Genomic DNA, 14,738 nt, shown 5'->3' on the forward strand with positions numbered 1-14,738 from the left:
AGGTAAGCAAAGAGGAAGGACTGGAGGGATTAGAGCAAAACACCTCCTTGGGTGGAAGGAGGATCATTTTCAGGTAAGGAGCTGCCTAACTCAGAATTTGACCTCCCCCTGTGAATCACTGACTTCACTAATGGCCTGCTTTCCTCACAAGAAGACAACTCATACTCAGATGAAGACCAATCCCTTTCTGCGATTTCCTTTAACACAGCAAGATACCCAGCACTTCGAGGTGAAATCTCCCTTAAGACTGAGTAGCAGAGAATCGGGACTTTTTCTGTTACTTTCTTCAGAGCTATATCGACATATCTGGACAAGTCATAAAAACAATAGCTATTATGGTCTACGGTGTGCCAGCCACTGCTTAAGGGCTTTATGTATATTAACTTTGGAGATGGGTGCCATTTTCCAGGTGAGGGAACTGAAACTTGGGGGAGATTAAGTCAGGGTCACACAGCCAGAAAGTGGCCACTAGGATCTGAACCAAGACAGTGTGGCTTCAGAGTCTGTGCTCACAAGCGCTGTCTGTAGTGCCATTCAAATAAAAAAGGCCACCTGCCACAAGCTAGGCTGACTCCCAGCACCTTCCCCCAAAAGAATGTAAAGGGAAGAACCAAGACACTGCTATCAGCAACTCTTTTTTTTTTTTTTTTTTTTTTTTTTTGAGACGGAGTCTGGCTCTGTCGCCTGGGCTGGAGTGCCGTGGCGGGATCTCAGCTCACTGCAAGCTCCGCCCCCCGGGTTTACGCCATTCTCCTGCCTCAGCCTCCCGAGTAGCTGGGACTAGAGGCGCCCGCCGCCTCGCCCGGCTAGTTTTTTGTATTTTTTAGTAGAGACGGGGTTTCACCGTGTTCGCCAGGATGGTCTCGATCTCCTGACCTAGTGATCCGCCCGTCTCGGCCTCCCAAAGTGGTGGGATTACAGGCTTGAGCCACCGCGCCCGGCCTATCAGCAACTCTTTATCCTTGGAACCGTTGGAAACAACGGTTGACCTGTTTGGACAATGAACATTGCAGTGATTGGTTGGCAGGATGGATGACACGCTGGGCTTGAAAGGGGACTGTTGGCATGGCACCCCACTTTTTACCAGCAGAGCTCTGAAAAAGGCAATAATTAGAATCATGCAAAAGCATAGTTAAGTTTCTGACATTAAGCAGCAGTAAAGAATTGTACCAGACTCAAAGTGGTCTATCCAAAAATAGGTGTCCTCTGGCCCCCAGCCAGTAAGGTGCTTGCCATTGTCTCCATCTGCACCCCCAGCCCTAGCCTCTGGTCATAACTCTGCCAGGAACATCCTTCACCTTGCCCTCAGTTGGCCTGGAAAATTCAGACATGCCTTTAAATCTACTTTTTTTTTTTTTTTTTTTTTTTTTTTGACAGTCTCACTCTGTCTCCCAGTCCGGAGTGCAGTGGTGCAATCTCGGGTCACTGCAACCTCCACCTCCCAGGTTCAAGGGATTCTCCTGCCTTAGCCTCCTGAGTAGCTGGGATTACAGGTGCCTGCCACCACACCCGGCTAATTTTTGTATTTTTAGTAGAGATGGGGGGATTCGCCATGTTGGCCAGGCTGGTCTCGAACTCCTGACCTCAGGTGATCTGCCCACCTCGGCCTCCTAAAGTGCTGGGATTACAGGCATGAGCCCCCACGCCTGGCCAAGTCTGCTTTGATAAGTGTCCCAGTTCATTATGTGTTGCCATAAAGAAATGACTGAGGCTGGGTAAATTAAAAGGTTTATTTGACTCAATCCTGATGACTAGAAAGTTCAGGATTGGTATATGTATCTGGCGAGGGTCTCAGGCTGCTTCTGCTGGGCACCCCAAGTATGCAGAGACCACAGGGGAAGCAAGGGGGTCACAGGAGATGCCAGGTCTTTTTAACAACCAGCTCTTGGAACTGAGAGTGAAAAAACACACTTAATCCTCAGGGAAGGCATTAATCTTTTCATGAGGAATCCACACCCATGAGCCAAACACCTCTCATTAGGCCTACCTCCAACATTGTGGATTAAATGTCAACATGAGGTTTAAGGGACAAACAGCCAAACCACTGCAATAGGCCTCCCCTGGCCTCCCTGGCCGCCAGGCAGGCAGGCCCTCCTTTATAAACCTTGCCCCACCTCAGCAGAGAGCACAACTCTGGTCTCAGAAAAATCTGGAGTCAGGGGCAAATGGAATCATCAGGTACTTGGAGAGGGTTCTCTGTTTGACTCAGGGGCAAGGGCAAATCCTAAAGCTGAGCAGGGGCTCTGGAACTCTTTGGTGGGAACATCTCCAGCTTCAGCCACAACCAGGTGAACAGGCCTCAGCCCCTGGGACCCCAACCCCTAGGACTCCTGCAAGGAGGCTCCTTCCACCAACAAACACTGGGTGCTGCCCACTCTGTGCCTACTCAGAATGGTCCCAGAACTTTGGCAGTGAGTGAAACGTGGTCCCTGCCTTGAGGAGCTCACCCTAAGGTCTAGAGAAGATGTGGAGGCAGCAAACCTGGCCAACAATGACTCGATGGGGGTGATCTTGCCTTGTGATTAACCACTGGGGCTCTGGAGTTCAAACCCTGGCTCTGCCATCTACCAGTTACATACTTTGAACTTAGCCTTTGAGTCTCGCTTTCCTCACCTGTGAAATAAACAGGCCCCTAGCACAGGTCCTGGCACACAGAGGTTCTCCCAAGATGGCATCTCTGGTTTCATCAGGACTCCTCCAAGGTCAACACCTTTCATGTTGTAGATGTTATAGTTTGACACATCTATTAGAAGAGTTTTTTTCACAGATGGAAGAAAGCATTTTGAGGAAGGGGTGACTTTTTCTACTTTCCCCAAAGCCATGGTATGGGCTATGAGCAGCCTTGATTTTTTATTTGTTTGTTTGTTTGTTTTGAGACAGGGTCTCACTCTGTTGCCCAGGCTGGAGTGCAGTAGTGCAATCATAGGTCACGGCAGCCTCGAACTCAAGTGATCCTCCCATCTCAGTCTCCTGAGTAGCTGGGACTATAGGCTCATGGCACCATACCCAGCTAATTATTTACTTTTTTTTGTAGAGACAGGGTTCTTAGTATGTTGCTCAGGCTGGTCTCAAACTCCTGGACTCAAGTGATCCTCCTGCCTTGGCCTCCCAGAGTGCAGGGATTGCAGGTGTGACCCATCACACCCAGTCCAGCCTTGATTTTCATGAATATAGGAAGCACAAAGTGTGTAAGGAGCAAAGGGGAGGACAGGAATGCCTGCCTGAGGTCAGGAGAGGTTCTCTGGAGAAGAGATGTCCCAGATGAGAACAGGGATGGAGGAAGGGGCTCTGGACAGAGGGAACAATACATGCAACACGCAGAGGTGCCGGGTATAAGAAAGCCTGGGCTCTGTGAGACAGGGATGCTGGGCCATCTGGCTGGGGAGAAATATGCCAGTGCCAGATTATGAAAGCCCTTGAATGTCATGCTTAGAAGTTCAGATTGAGGCCGGGCATGGTGGCTCATGCCTGTAATCCCAGCACTTTGGGAGGCCGAGGCAGGCAGATTGAGGTCAGGAGTTCCAGACCAGTCTGACTAACTTGGTGAAACACTATCTCTGCTAAAAATACAAAAATTAGCTGGGCATGGTGGCGGGTGCCTGTAATCCCAGCCACTCGGGAGGCTGAGGCAGGAGAACTGATTGAGCCTGGGAGGTGGAGGTTGCAGTGAGCTGAGATGGCGCCACTGCACCCCAGCCTGGGTGACAGAGCAAGACTCCATCTCAAAAAAGAAAGAAAAAGAAGAGGAAGGAGAAGGAGAAGGAGAAGTTCAGATTGGCTAGTTTCTAAGGATCATGTGGATGAATCAAGATTCCTAGTCCAAACACAATGATCCTGAGGGGATGGAGCCTGAAGGCATCACCCAGAGCATCTGGAATGAGATTGTCAACAGCTTTGATGACATGGACCTCTTGGAGCCCCTCCTTCATGGCTTCTATGCCTATGGTTTTGGGAAGGTCTCTGACTTCCAGCTGCATTAGTCTTCCTCCTATCAAAGGTTATGTTGTGGTTGATTGCTCAAGCCCAATCTGGGGCTGGGAATATGGCCACATTTGCCATATCCATTCTACAGCAGATTGAATTGAATCTTAAGGCTACCCAGGCCTTGGTCCTGGAACCCACTTGAGAATTGGTTCAGTAGATGCAGAAAACGGCCATGGCATTAGATTATGTGTGTGCCTCCTGTCACACCTGCACTGGGGGCACGCACATGCATGTTGAAGTAGAAGCAGAAGCTGCAGATGGAAGCTCCCCATATCATCGTAGTACTCCTGGCCACGTATTTCATATGTTTCACTGGAGACACTGTCTCCCAAATACAGCAAGAGGCTTGCATTGGATGAAGCTGATGAAATGTTAAGCCAAAGATTCAAGAACCAGATCTATGCCATATTCCAAAACCTCAGCCAGTCACAGTGGCTCACACCTGTAATCCCAGCACTTTGGGAGGCAAAGGAGGGAAAATCACTTGAGCTCAGGAGTTGGAGAATAGCCTGGGCAACAGAATGAGACCACAGTTTCTACAAAAAAAATTTAAACATTATCTGGGCGTAGAGGCATGCACCTGTAGTCTCAGCTACTTGGGAAGCTGAGGCACAAAGATCACTTGAACCCAGGAGTTGGAGGCTGCAATGAGCTATGATCACACCACTGCATTCTGGTCTGTGTGACAGAGTGAGATCTGTCTCTAAAAGTAACAATAATTAATAAATAAAGTTCAACAGCAACACTCAGATGGTTTTGCTATCAGCTATAATGCCTTTTGATGCACTTGAGGTGACCAAGAAGTTCATGAGGGACCCTGCCAGAATCCTTGTCAATAAGGAAGAGTTTGCCCAGGCGTGGTAGCTCATGCCTGTAACCCCAGCACTTTAGGAGGCCAAGGCGGGCGGATCACGAGGTTAGGAGATTGAGACCATCCTGGCTAACACGGTGAAACCCCATCTCTACTAAAAATACAAAAAAATTAGTCAGTTGTGGTGGCAGGTGCCTGTAGTCCCAGCTACTCGGGAGGCTGAGGCAGGAGAATGGCGTGAACCCAGGAGGCGGAGCTTGCAGTGAGCCGAGATAGCGCCACTGCACTCCAGCCTGGGCGACAGAGCGAGACTCTGTCTCAAAAAAAAAAAAAAAAAAAAGAAGGAAGAGTTCACCTGGAGGGTATCTGCCAATTTTACATCAGCATAAAACAAGAGGAGTCGAAGCTGGGACCACTGTGTGACTTGTATGGAACCCTGATCATCATCCAGGCAGTCATCTTCACCAATACCCCAAGGAAGGCTGATTGGCTCACTGAGAAGATGCTTGCCAGAGATTTAACCGTTTCTGCCATGCATGGAGATATGAACCAAAAGGAACAAGATATGATCATGAGGAGTTCCATTCTGGCCCTAGCAGAGCATTGATTACCACTGGTCTCCTGGCCAGAGAATGTGTCAGGTTTCTTTAATCATCAGCTATGACTTTCCCACCAACAGGGAAAATGATATTCAAAATGAGAGTCAGTCATGGTGGATGTTTTGACCATAGGGTGTGGCTCCTAACACAGTAACACCAGAAGACAGGGGGACTAATCTAGACATCAAGACATTGTACATCACCCCCACTGAGGAGATGGCTCAGTGCTGTTGACCACATCTGAGGGGAGCTGATCTGCCACCTGGCTGGTCAATTTTGGGACTGAGGCTGGGCGCAGTGGCTCACGCCTGTAATCCCAGCACTTTGGGAGGCCGAGGCGGGCGGATCACGAGGTTAGGAGATCGAGACCATCCTGGCTAACACAATGAAAGCCTGTCTCTACTAAAAATACAAAAAAATTAGCCAGGCGTGGTGGCGGGTGCCTGTAGTCCCAGCTACTCAGGAGGCTGAGGCAGGAGAATGACGTGAACCTGGGAGATGAAGCTCGCAGTGAGCCGAGATCGCACCACTGCACTCCAGCCTGGGTGACAAAGTGAGACTCCATCTCAAAAAAAAAAAAAAAAAAAAAAATCAGGGCTGAGGAGCAGCAGGAGGTGGAGGGAAGGGAGCTGAGGGATGGACATCTTGTTTTTTTTTGGAGACCTAGTCTCAATCTCGCTCTGTTATCCAGGCTGGAGTGCAGTGGTAAGATCTCGCCTCACTGCAACCTCTGCCTCCTGGGTTCAAGTGATTCTCCTGCCTCAGCCACCCGAGTAACTGGGATTACAGGTGTGTGCCACCACACCTGGCTAATTTTTATATTTTTAGTAGAGACGGAGTTTCACCACGTTGGCCAGGATGGTCTCGAACTCCTGACCTCAAGTGATCCTCCCGCCTCAGCCTCCCAAATTGCTGGGATTACAGGCATGAGCCACTGCACTCAGCCTTGTCATTTTTTTCTTTGAATAAATGTGACTTTTGAGGCCAAAAAAAAAAAAAAAAAGGAACAATGAACATTTAAGATGATTTTTTTCTTTGGGAGGGTGGGCTCTTGCCCCAGATGTCATCTGTTCTCTCAAAAAACATTTATCCATTTCTCCCGATCCCAGCTGAATTCCTCTGAGAATGATTCAAAAGGCCATACTATGTCAGTCAGTCTTATTTGTTGGGCCAAATCAGGAGGGAGATTTTAAAATATTTTTTCTAAAAGTTGGGATTGTTTTGTATGGAATGCTGGCATAAGTGGAATGGCCAGAGATGACTAGCAGGGGAGGCTGGGCTGTCCCCAGAGCTGAGAAGATCACTGTCTCTGTCCATCTGGAGCTTGTTCCTGGCACAAGAGAGTGCCGTGGCATGCAAGGACAGCTCTCTTGTAGGTGATGGAGAGCTACTGAGGTAAGCAGGAGAAAGGCCTTTAGTAACAAGCTGCATGGCCAGGTGTGGTGGCTCACGCCTATAATCCCAGCACTTTGGGAGGCCAAGTCGGGGTGGATCACTTGAAGTCAGGAGTTTGAGACCAGCCTGGCCAACATGGTGAAACCCCATCTCTACTAAAATACAAAATTAGCCGGGTGTGGTTGCGCGTGCCTATAATCCCAGCTACTCAGGAGGCTAAGGCAGGAGAATGCCTTGAACCCAGGAAGTAGAGGTTGCAGAGAGCCGAGATCACACCACGGCACTCCAGCCTGGGTGACAGAGCGAGACTCCATCCAAAAAAAAAAAAAGCTGCAAATGCCACTAAGAGAAGGCACGTTAATAAGAACAATGATACTAGCTTCTACTGAGCACTTACTGTATTAGGCTCTTTTTGCATTGCTATGAAGAAATACCTGAGTCTGGGTAATTAAAGAAAAGAGGTTTGATTGGGGCCGGGCACAGTGGCTCATGCCTGTAATACCAGCACTTTGGGAGGCCGAGGCAGGTGGATCACGAGGTCAGGAGATAGATACCATCCTGGCTAATAGGGTGAAATCCTGTCTCTACTAAAAACAAAAAAAAATTAGCCGGGTGTAGTGACGGGCGCCTGTAGTCCCAGCTACTTGGGAGGCTGAGGCAGGAGAATGGCGTGAACCCAGGAGGCAGAGCTTGCAGTGAGCCGAGATCAACCACTGCACTTCAACCTGGGCTACAAAGTGAAAAAAAAGAAAAGAGGTTTGATTGGCTCCCAGTTCTGCTGGCTGTACAGCCATGGTGCTGGCATCTGCTCAGCTTCTGGGGAGGCCTCAGGAAGCTTACAATTGTGGTGAAAAGTGAAGTGGAAGCAAGCTTATCACATGGCAAGAGCAGGAACAAGGTCAGTGCCCTCTGGGGGGAGGTGCCACACACTTTCAAACAACCAGATCACTGTGAACTCAGAGCAAGAACTCGCTGATCACCAAGGGGATGGTGCCAAGCCATTTGATCACCAAGGGGATGGTGCCAAGCCATTCATGAGGGATCCACCCCATGATCCAAACATCTCCCACCAGGCCCCACCTCCAACACTGGAGATCACATTTCAACATGAGATCTGGGCAGGGCAGCGGGGACACACAGCCAAACCATATCACTTACTATATACTAGGTCAGTGGTCCCCAACTTTTTGGCACCAGGGAGTGGCTTTGTGGAAGACTATTTGTCCATGGTGTGAGGGGTAAAGGGGGATGGTTTTGGGATGAAACTGTTTCACCTCAGATCATCAGGCATTAGATTTTCATAAGGAGTGCACAACCTAAATCCCTCGCACATGCAGTTCACAATAGGGGATTCACACTCCTCAGAGAATCTAATGGTGATCTGACAGGAGGCAGAGCTCAGGTGGTAATGTCTATGGCCCAGGGGTTGGGGACCCCTGTGCTAGGTGCTCTTCTCTACACTTTATGTATTTTTTAACTTATTTGATTTTCGTTTTGCTTTGTTTTTGAGATGGAGTCTAGCTCTGTTGCCCAGGCTGGAGTGCAGTGGTGAGATCTCGGCTCACTGCAACTTCTGCTGCTCAGGTTCAAGTGATTCTCCTGCCTGAGCCTCCCAAATAGCTGGGATTACAGGCACCCACCACCACACCTGGCTAATTTTTGCATTTTTAGTAGACACAGGGTTTCACCATATTGGCCAGACTGGTCTCAAACTCCTGGCCTCAAACAATCCACCTGCCTTGGCCCCTCAAAGTGCTGGGATTACTGGCATGAGCCAGCAGTCCCAGCCAACTTACTTGATTTTTACAACACCCTAAGAGGTAGCTGTTACTCTTCTCTCCCTGTTTTATTTATTTTAGAGACAGGGTCTCACTTGTCACCCAAGTGACAAGTCTCAGCTACTCGGAGGGAGCAGTGGTGCGATTGTGGCTCACTGCAGCCTCAAACTCCCAGGCTCAAGCAGTTCTCCCTCAGCCTCCTGAGTAACTGGGATTACAGGAAGGTACCACTGAACACCCAGCTATATCCCCTCTTGTAGAAGAGGAAACTGAGATACAAAAAGTTGACGTGCCCAGGCTCATACAGCCGGGAGAAGCTGAGCTAGGACAGAAACCAGAGTGCTCAGGCTCCAAAGCCCAGGTCTTTCCACCACAATACATTACCCGACCCCCTGAAACACCCTCTCAGCCATCCCTGCAGCCTCTTTATTAAAGAGCCTCATTATAAAAGCCTCCTGGGAGCAGGTTTGAGTGGGAGGGAGGGGCAGAGAGCCCAAGTGCTTTGGGAGCCCAAGGTGAGGCGGGGCACAGAGAGAGAAGCTGGTGCTCCGCCAACACAACTGGGCAGCTTCCCAGAATGGGCCAGAGGCGTGGAGAGGGGCTGTGGGGCAGAGGTGCCTGAAGAAAGGGGCTAGACAGTCAGTTCCAGCTAGAGGAGGGCATGGAGGACAGGAAGGGGAGCCCCTTTCTCCACCTCATAGACTCTAGATTAGCTCCTCTGGCCCAGCAGGGCTACAGAAATCTGAGGATCCCTGCCAGCCAATCCTCTTCTTCCCAGCAAGAGTTCCCCTAGTTGCCCTCCAGTGGGCAAAGGACAGGACAGGATCACCCTCCACCACTCCCATCCTCCACATTCATCCTGATCTCATGGGATTGCTATAACACCCAGGCAACAGAGGGCAAAGGAGTCGAGTTCTCATGCTGCATTAAAAATGGGAAGACTCAAGCTGGGCACGGTGGCTCACGCCTGTCCCAGAACTTTGGGAGGCCGAAGCAGATGGATCACTTCAAGTCAGGAGTTTGAGACCAGTCTGGCCAACATGATGAAGCCCCATCTCTACTAAAAATACAAAAATTAGCCAGGTGTGGTGGCGTGCGCCTGTAATACCAGCTACTCAGGAGGCTGAGGCAGGAGAATCACTTGAACCTGGGAGGCGGAGGTTGCAATGAGCCAAGATCACACCACTACACTACAGCCTGGGCGACAGAGTGAGACTCCATCTCAAATAAATAAACAAACAAATAGTAAAGACAATAAATACTCAAAACTCATCACTTACTAATTAGTTTACTACAATTTACTTTTTTTTTTTTTTTTTTTTTTGACACAGGGTTTCACTTCTGTTGCCCAGATGAGTAGAGTGGTGCGATCTTGGCTCACTGCAGCCCTGACCTCCCTGGGCTCAGGTGGTCCTCCCACCTCAACCTGGCACCCCTGGTGCCACCGTGTTGGGCTAATCAGTTTTTAATAGACAGGATCTTACTGTGTTACTCAGGCTAGTCTCAAAATCCTGAGCTCAAACGATCTGCTGGCGTTGGCCTCCCAAAACACTGGAATTACAGGCATGAGCCACCACGCCCAGTCAGTGGTGTGTTATTTACGGCCTATCTCTTCCAGGACAGCACTTGGTGGTGTTACATTGGTAACCTGAAATCAGCCATCGTGAGAGTATTTACACTACAAATCAACAGACATTATACATCAGAAGTTTTATTGATTTGTTGACTGCCTAGACCAGGGATGAGCAAACTATAAGCAAATCTGGACTACCACCTGTTTTTGTAAATAAAGTTTTATTGGAACACAGTCACACTCATGTATTTACGTCTTGTCTAAGGCTGTTTATGCACTACACTGGCAGAGTTGAGTAACTGCAATAAGATCATATGGCTCCCAAAGCCTAAGACATTTACCACTTCATGGAAGGAGTTTGCTGACCTGTAGCCTGGATTTAAGAAAACACTGGAGGGAGGCCGGGCGCGGTGGCTCACGCCTGTAATCCCAGCACTTTGGGAGGCCGAGGCGGGCGGATCACAAGGTCAGGAGATCGAGACCACGGTGAAACCCCGTCTCTACTAAAAATACAAAAAATTAGCCGGGTGCGGTTGTGGGCGCCTGTAGTCCCAGCTACTCGGGAGGCTGAGGCAGGAGAATGGCGTGAACCCGGGAGGCGGAGCTTGCAGTGAGCCGAGATCGCGCCACTGCACTCCAGCCTGGGCGACAGAGCGAGACTCCGTCTCAAAAAAAAAAAAAAAAAAAAACACTGGAGGGGCCAGTCACGGTGGCTCATGCCTGTGATCCCAGCACTTTGGGAAGCCAAGGCAGGCAGATAACTTGAGGTCAGGAGTTCGAGACCAGCCTGGCCAACATGGTGAAATCCCATCTCTACTAAAAATACAAAGATTTGCTGGGCGTCGGGGCAGGTGCCTGTAATCCCAGCTACTTGGGAGGCTGAGGCAGGAGAATTGCTTGAATCTGGGAGGCAGAGGTTGCAGCGAGCCAAGATTGTGCCACTGCACTCCAGCCTGGGCAACACAGTGAAACTCAGTTTTTTTTTAAAAAAGAAAAGAGGCTGGGCTTAGTGGCTCATGCCTGTATCTCAGTACTTTGGGAGCACAAGGTAGGTGGATTACCTGAGGTCAGGAGTTCGAGACCAGTCTGGCCAACATGGTGAAACCCCGTCTCTACTACAAACACAAAAATTAGCCAGGCTTGGTGGCGGGCACCTGTAATCCCAGCTACTTGGGAAACTGAGGCAGGAGAATTGCTTGAACCCAGGAGGCGGAGGTTGCAGCAAGCCAAGATTACACCATTGCACTCCAGCCTGGGTAACAAGAGCAAAACTCCATCAAAAAAAAAAAGGAAGGAAGGAAGGAAGGAGGGAGGGAGGGAGGGAGGGAGGGAGCGAGGGAGCGAGGGAGGGGAAAGAAGGAAGGAAGGAAGGAAGAAGGAAGGAAGGAAGGAAAGAGAGAGAGAGAGAAAAGAGAAGAGAAGAGAAGAAAAGGAAGAGAGAAAAGCGCGCCAGGCATGGTCACTTATGCCTGTAATCCCAGCATTCTGGGAGGCTGAGATGGGAGGATCACTTGAGCCCAGGAGTTTCACACCAGCCTGGTCAACATAGTGAGACCCAGTCTTTACAAAAACAAGTTTTAAAAATTAGCCAGGTGTAATGGTGCATACCTGTAGTACCAGCTACTTGGGAGGCTAAAGGGGGAGGGAGGATTGCTTGAGCCCAGGAGTTTGAGGTTACAGACAGTGGTGAAGGAAAATTCTCCCAGTGGGTGGAACCTTGGGGCAATACATCTGTGGATGCTTTCTGTGGAGGAAAGGTGGCCTAAGGTACAGATTTACACAGACTCGTGAGCAGCATCTGATAGGCTAGCCAGCTGCAGAGACTTGAAAAGAGCACAACTGGCAATCCGATGGCCTAGGAGAAAGGACTGTGAACAGCTTCTCAAAATAGTCACAGGGTGGGAAGATTCCCATATGAAATGCCCATCAGAGAGCAATCGGTGGAGGAGCCCTCAGTGGTGAGATAGGATGACTCGCCGTAGATTGTGTCAGCCTCTTTACCCGGCCAGACCCATGCTTTCTCAATGGTCCCATACACAGAGTGCTCCACCACCAGATGTCTGTGCGTGCTAGAAAATGGCTGTGCTCAATTGGCCAGGGGTGGTGGCTCATGCCTGTAATTCCAGCACTTTGGCAGGCTGAGGCGGACGGATCACTTGAGGTCAGGAGATGGACACCATCTTGGCCTACATGGTGAAATCCCGTCTCTACTAAAAAAAATACAAAAAATTAGCTGGGCGTGGTGGCGGGCACCTGTAGTCCCAGCTACTCGGGAGGCTGAGGCAGGAGAATCCCTTGAACCAGGGAGGTGGAGCTTGCAGTGAGCCGAGATGGTGTCACTGCACTCCAGCTGGGGCGACAGCGCGAAACTCCGTCTCAAAAAAAAAAAAAAAAGAAAGAAAGGAAAAAGAAAAAGAAAAGAAAATGGCTGTGCTCAGGCCAGGTGTGGTGGCTCATGCCTGTAATCCCAGCTACTTGGGAGGCTGAGGCAGGAGAATCACTTGAACCCGGGAGGCAGAGGTTGCAGTGAGCCAAGGTCACATCATTGCATTCCAGCCTGGGCAACAAAAGTGAAACTCCATCTCAAGAACAAAAAAGGAATGCCTTTGTCTAAGTTTTTATACAGTGTTTTTAATTCATTTTCTTTTTTTTTTAAGATTTTTTTTTTTTTTTCTGAGACAGAGTCTTGCTCTGTCACGGAGGCTGGAGTGCAGTGGCACAATCTTGGTTTACTATAACCTCCACCTTCTGGGATCAAGCAATTCTCAGGTCTCAGCCTCCTGAGTAGCTAGGACTACATGCTCCCACCACCATGCCCAGCTATATTTTGTTTTTATTTTTGTATTTTTAGTAGAGAACTAGGGTTTTGCTGTGTTGGCCGAGCTGGTCTCGAATTCCTGGCCTCAAAGTGATTCACCTGCCTTGGCCTCCCAAAGTTCTAGGATTACAGGTGTGAGCCACCATGCCGACATTTCTTTTAGTTTTTAAAATTAAAAAGAAATATATTGCTAGGCCTGGTGGCTCACGCCTGTAATCCCAGCACTGTTGCCCAGGCTGGAGTGCAGTGACAAAATCTCAGCTCACCACAACCTCCGCCTCCCGAGTTCAAGTGATTCTCCCACCTTGGCCTCCCGAGTAGCTGGGATTAGAGGCATGCACCACCACACCCAGCTAATTTTTGTATTTTTAGTAGAGATGGGGTTTCACCATGTTGGCCAGGCTGGTCTCGAACTCCTGACCTCAGGTGATCTGCCTGCCTTGCCCTCCCAAAGTGCTGGGATTACAGTCGTGAGCCACCACACCCAGCCTGCCTGGCCAGATTTATTTATTTATTTATTATTTTATTTTATTTTATTTTATTTTATTTTGAGACAGAGTCTTGCTCTGCCACCCAGGCCAGAGTGCAGTGGCACAATCTCAGCTTACTGCAAGCTCTGCCTCCTGGGTTCACGCCATTCTCCCGCCTCAGCCTCCCAAGTAGCTGGGACTACAGGCACCCGCCACCACGCCCAGTTAATTTTTTGCACTTTTAGTAGAGACATGTTTCACTGTGTTAGCTAGGATGGTTTTGATCTCCTGACCTCATGATCCGCCTGCCTCGGCCTCCCAAAGTGCTGGGACTACAGGCGTGAGCCACCGCACCCAGCCTGCCTGGCCAGTTTTTAAAACATTTTCAGGTTAGCTAGTCTTTGTTGAATAAAGGCAAACATTTTGCTGCATCATTACTTTCCATCTCCAAGAGTTTCCGACACCAGTGCCTCTCTGTGAAGAAAGCAGTGTGTTGTGACAACATCAAGTTTTTGTTTGTTGGTTTTGTTTTTTTCCAAGGACAGTAAAAATTCTTATGGAGGCAACCATTGATTTGAACCATCAGTATAAATGCCAAGGTAGTTCTTCCAAGACAGACTTTTTGATGATTCGTCATATGAAATGACATTAAATCTATCTTGGCTTTTTGTTTGTTTGGGAAAGCTGAAAATTTTCTTGATGATCGTGCTGACCATTTACAGATCTTACTAGTGCTATAGCGTGGTAAGCATTCACCATTTTATTGATGAAATCAGTTGACTCATCAGCCAGGATAAAGATTAAGTTGTAGCCCGGCGCAGTGGCTCACGCCTGTAATCCCAGCACTTTGGGAGGCCGAGGAGGGTGGATCACAAGGTCAGGAGATCAAGACCATCCTGGCTAACACGGTGAAACCCCATCTCTACTAAAAATACAAAAATAAAATTAGCTGGGCACAGTGGTGGGTGCCTGTAGTCCCACCTACTCGGGAGGCTGAGGCAAGAGAATGGCGTGAACCCGGGAGGTGGAGCTTGCAGTGAGCCGAGATTGCGCCACTGCACTCTAGCCTGGGTGACAGAGCGAGACTCCCTCTCAAAAAAAAAAAAAAAAAGATCAAGTCGTTTTTCATTTTATTATCAAGAAAACAAAAATAGGCCGGGCGCGGTGGCTCAAGCCTGTAATCCCAGCACTTTGGGAGGCCGAGACGGGCGGATCACGAGGTCAGGAGATCGAGACCATCCTGGCTAACACAGTGAAACCCCGTCTCTACTAAAAAAAATACAAAATACTAGCCGGGCGAGGTGGCAGGC

General features: G+C 49.2%; 1 pseudogene; it reads left to right on the forward strand.

Annotated features, from left to right (window-relative positions):
* Positions 1 to 3,778: 3,778 nt before the first annotated feature.
* LOC100424006 (eukaryotic initiation factor 4A-I pseudogene) lies at positions 3,779 to 5,628 on the forward strand (annotated as a pseudogene).
* The last annotated feature ends 9,110 nt before the right edge of the window (positions 5,629 to 14,738 follow it).

The sequence above is a fragment of the Macaca mulatta genome, chromosome 14 (genome assembly GCF_049350105.2).
Source record: "Macaca mulatta isolate MMU2019108-1 chromosome 14, T2T-MMU8v2.0, whole genome shotgun sequence".
NCBI classification, from domain to species: Eukaryota; Metazoa; Chordata; class Mammalia; order Primates; family Cercopithecidae; genus Macaca; species Macaca mulatta.